We start from the raw sequence: 5,401 nt of genomic DNA on the forward strand, positions 1-5,401 counted from the left end.
TTTAGTAGGTTATTTACAGCTAAATTAATATATACAGCAGCAGGTTAGCTCCTGCCTCCAGTGCCACACAGCAGACAGTCTGTGAGTTGTGGTCATGGTATTTAGTTCATGTGCAGGTCAAGTTTTTAAAGGAGCATAGGAGCATCATTCAAATAGTGATCATTTTTTACCCAAAGATAGCCTTATGTGCTGCAACTGAAAACACATTAAATTGCCTAACAGCAAGCTTAGCTAGGTTTCACATCTGCAAGTCCAACAGTCTAAGAGTTTGTGTATAAGTCCCACAGTTTGACAACAACTCAAGATTTTGTTATGGTGGAAACTTCTGGAAGTGTGGACATTCCCTTGGCTATTCTCAGTCCACAAACATGTCGTTAATGTATTCTTTATTGTCCTGATGTTCCATTACACTGTTATCATCTGGGTATGTTATTTCATGTTTATTGTGTAAAATGTATTCTGTTCCTCCTCAGCGTTGTTCCATTTGGTAGCATGACTTCATAAAGCCTGGGCTCAGAGCACACTTTGGGAGCCTCTGTGGGTGACCATGTTCCCATGGTGGGGTGCATAGCTGCATTGGTTCCATGCCTGTGCATCAATCAATTACCATCTTTATCTGTCCTCTTTTGTGTCCTGCATCTGTATTTGGTAGGTGCTGGATGGTTCTCATTTACCTTCTGGACATGATCATCTGCTGCTAATGGTAACACCCTACCCAGAGGTCTCACTCTGAGGTGTAATGTGTCGACACTTCAAGATGAGTGACTTAATGGTGTGAACCGTTTATTGGCACCAACATCTCAGGGCACTCTCCATGGGCTGTGACTGCATGCACACCATATCCATGCACATTGACACCATACACATCCCAGCCTCAGCACATGTCTCAAACTCACTTATACTATGGTTGTGCAATTCATAAAATCATACAGCCTCTACAGTGTAGAAAGACACTATTTGGCCCATCAAATCTACACTGACCCTCCAAACAGCATCTCACCCTGAACCAACCTCTCATCCTATTCCCATGCCTCATGGGGTTTTTACCATGGCTAACCCTCCTAGCCTGCACATCCCTGGAGTTTGTGGGCAGTTTAGCCTGGCCAATCCATCTCACCTGCACATCTTTGGACTAGGGGAGGAAACTAGGGCACCTGGAGGAAGCATACATCAACATGGGGAGAATGTGCAAACTCCACACAGATAGTCGCCCAAGAGTGCAATCGAACCCAAGTTCCTGGTGCTGTGAGGCAGCGTGCTAACCACTGAGCCACCGTGCCAAATCAATGCTGCACTTTGGAGCACACCAGCACCTTTCATTGCAATGTCACTTCAAAGACATTGTGTACACAGGACAGGCACTCTGCTCACAGATCGGACCAGGCTACAATGTGGGTCTGCTCCTTTAGTGCTCACTCACTTTATACCTACAGCACAGTATGACCCCATTGCCTTTTTACACCTTCACCACTTAGCCAGATCTTAAAGGCACACAGTTTGTATACCTTGCCTTGCTATTTAGTATAGACACAAAGCCAGGCAGTTTCTCACAGTTGTCAGCAGTCAAGGAACTTGTTGTGCAGCATCATATAACATCAATCTCACAAAAACTATAACTACTTTACCTTACATCAAAGACATATCAGAAATGATTTCCAGACTACTCATACCCCTTGGCATTATGGTAGCTCACAAACCTACCAACACACTTAAACAGCGACTAATGAACCAAAAGAATTCATTAGATATCACCTGCAAAACTTACGTCATTAACAAAATACCATGCAAGAACTGTAAAAAACACTATGTCAGACAAACAAACAGGAAACTTGCCATCAGGATACATGAACACCAACTGGCCACCAAAAGACATGACCCACTCTCACTAGTTTCCATACATACAGACAAAGAAATACATTACTTTGACTGGGACAACACACACATCCTAGGACAGGCAAAACAAAGACACACACACGAGAATTCTTAGAGGCATGGCATTCTAAGCAGAACTCCATCAATAAACACATTAACTTAGATCCAATCTCCTGTCCCTTGAAATAAAGAACCAGAAATGACATCACTCACCTTAAGAAAGCAAGATCTATAAATACAGAGGGGGGACATACCACCAGCACTTCACCAGAGACTCTCACTGATGATGTTGCTAGGATGGTGACACAACATCTGAAAACAAACCTTCAAGCTCAGCGAGTGAACTTACATACTTATCAATTTCACATTTTAACCACCTCCCAGCCATGTATGTACCACAGGCATTGTAAGCAAATAGCCATACCTCAGAGTATAAGGGGAGTGGATCTCAGTCAAGTCAAGGGAGATACTCATCAGTCCAGGGGTCCTGGTGCAGTAAGTCAAGGACAGCCTCTGATATCAGGCCGGGGCTTGGGCACACTGAGTTGGCTGTTCGGGCTGGTCGGGGGTTCTGTTTCTCTGTAGTTCAGGGTCAACTACAACCAGTCCAAGGAGTGGGGGGAGCACAGTCAGAGAGCTGTACAGATGGCTGGTAACCCATTAGTCTAGGCTGTCCAATTAACTCACTCAAGGGGATGGGCCCCAGTTATTACCTTGGGGCTCCATCTGCTTCAAGTCTAGGGGTGGACTATCAGGGCATGGAACGTGAGGAACATGGCTGAGGGGATTAGAGTCAGAATGCTGGGGATCTCCTATAGTGAAGGGGAGCATCATAATGTATTCAAACAGGTGGATTAAATGGATCAAACAGGGGAGGAGATGGTAGAGTATGGAACGGAAAAATGGAATGCAGGAGGGAATGGTTATTGGTAGCAGTATCATGGGTGGGTAGGGTGGAGACAGTGTAATATGAGATATTAGATCAGGTATTGCTGCTCAATACATTTGCAGCTGGGGCTGGGGCTGGGGCAGTGGGAAGTGGGGTGATTAGGGTTTTGATTGATGGGTTGGCCAGGAACTAGGGAAGTGCAAAGTCTGTGGGGCTAGGGAATGTCGCCAATTGAGGGTCAACAAGACAAAGAGGTTGATATTTGTGTCTAAAGGTTCTAGATAGCCATTCTAAGTGCAGCTTGCCCTGAGCTGGGTGCGGCCTCCTCAGTCTGAGGGTGGCAGGGCAGCTTGGAGACGGGATGCTCTGCAAGAAGATTTCTGTGTGTGATTTCACCTCTGCCTTATCCCGCTGTGGTCTTGCCCACGGCTGACGCAACACGGCGCAGGTCTGTTTGCCTCTCCGGCTGACCCAGAGCCCGCTCGACCTGGTTCTCCATGACAATGGCCAACCAGGTGCCCACCGGTCCCAGAGGCAGCAGGATCCCAACACCATTACTGCTGAGCTGCAACTTTGCCATTTGCCCAGTGCCCCTGACAACACTGCTTCTGCCCTCAGATGAAATGCCCAAGTGCCGACACCATGGGGTCTTCTCCTGCCTGGGGCTGAGCAAGTGCTCAGTCTCCAGCAGTCCTCTGAGCGCCAGTGACCAGGGGGCATTTTTCCCCCAACCAGCTGTGGAGAGGTGGCAGTGACGCACTCACCAGTTGCTGCGCCCGACCCTAATCTAAGAGCCCAGGAATACAGGGACATCAGTCGAAAGGTGAGAATACAATACTCACTCAATGGATGGAGAAAGAATGATCTCAAGCTTTGACACATGTTATTCCCTGAAGCAACAGTGAAATACTAATAGGTCAATGACACACTGCATTTTACTGGGCCTTGGTGGCTGCAGACTGGCTGCTTAACAACAGTCAATACAATTCAATGATGGTGGAGGTCAGGGATCCCCCAGGGCCTGAAATCCTATAAATACGTGCAAGTTCTTTCTTTCTTTCCAAGGTCTCTCACCTTTTAACAATAAATGCTCGAGGAACGTTGATAAGTGATTACGGTCCAGCAGAGTGTGGAACATTATCAAGAATTTGAGAAGTAGAATGGAAGATATGCTAATTCAAGGAGCTGATTGAAAGTAAATGCCCCGATATATCAGCAAACAGCCTGAGTAACTGCTTCACTTCTCAGATAGGTTCCCTTGAGATTTCATTACTATTGATTGTACAAATATACTCTAATGTCAGCGCTCCTGCCTTTCAATCTACAGGATGGTGGGTGCACTACCTTATTAAACTTAACCAATCAATACTGACATTTCAAATGGTACAATAGCTGGGGTTAGTGGACTGTGCAAATCATTTGGTTCTAATTATAATTCAACACAGATCCTTGTGGAGAGAATGTTCAGTCATGCTGACCCTTACTGTGTGTAAGAAAATCAATTATCTGCAGCAACCTCACAGTGCATCATGTGAGAGAAGGTTCCAATTTGGTGTCTGATTAAAGGAAAGGCTTGCCTTGACATAGCACCTTCATGACCTCAGGACACACCAAAGAGCTTCATGGCCAAAGCAATATTGTTTCTGAAGTGTCGTCACTGCCATAATGTTGGAAATAGGCACATTCAATGAGGAACAACAAATAGTAATGCGAAAATAACCAGAAATTCTCTTCTAGTAATGGTAGTTGAGCAATATTTATCAACCAGAAAACTGGGAGATCTCTCTGCTCATCTTCAAATTAATGTCAGGCAATCTCTCACAAAGAAAGGAGTTAAAAATCACGCAACACCAGGTTTTAGTCCAACAGGTTTAATTGGAAGCACTAGCTTTCGGAGCATCGCTCCTTCATCAGGTGGCTGTGGAGGTCTCCAAATCATGTCAATGAAAGGATGCTCTGTATAATATCTTTAACAACAACAGCACCGTACACTATCAGCCTCCATTTTGACCTCAAGTTATGGACCTGGGCATGAGCTTACAATCTTTGGATTCAGAAGCAGGAGTGCACAAAGAAACACGCTGGGCATCTATTTTTCACATAGACAATAAAAAATAACTGTTAAATGGCTGGAGGCAAATTAATTAAAAACACATCAAACAATCTGCACAGTATCCAAAACAAAATGATTTACCCGGAGGAAATGATTTCTAATGAGGATCCAGATGCAGCCAGGGTAACTGAAACATAGCTACAGAAAAAGTAAGAGCGACAGATTAGGATTAAAAGGATAGGGAGAGGAACAGGACCATTGATATCTGTATTGATTAGAGATGAATGGGATTGCAACAGAGAAAAGGGAAACAGGGAGATTGAGATAGGATCAGAATAGATTTGTATTCGGACTCTGGATAAGAACGGATGATGTCAGTCAGGCTATTCTGTCGGTGAACTAACCGCGGAAGATGAAGGTGAAGGGAAATTAGAAGAAATCTATAACAAAGAGCAAAAAGCAGCAGAGGTGATTTTCAGGAACATGTTCAGATGCTAATGATTCTCTGGTATGGGTCTTGTGCTGAAATGCAAGTTTAGCTGCAGTTGACACCAAACTACATCTTGGTCAAAGAGTTGAAGTCAGTG

The sequence above is a fragment of the Hemiscyllium ocellatum genome, chromosome 31 (assembly GCF_020745735.1).
Source record: "Hemiscyllium ocellatum isolate sHemOce1 chromosome 31, sHemOce1.pat.X.cur, whole genome shotgun sequence".
Classification (NCBI taxonomy): Eukaryota; Metazoa; Chordata; class Chondrichthyes; order Orectolobiformes; family Hemiscylliidae; genus Hemiscyllium; species Hemiscyllium ocellatum.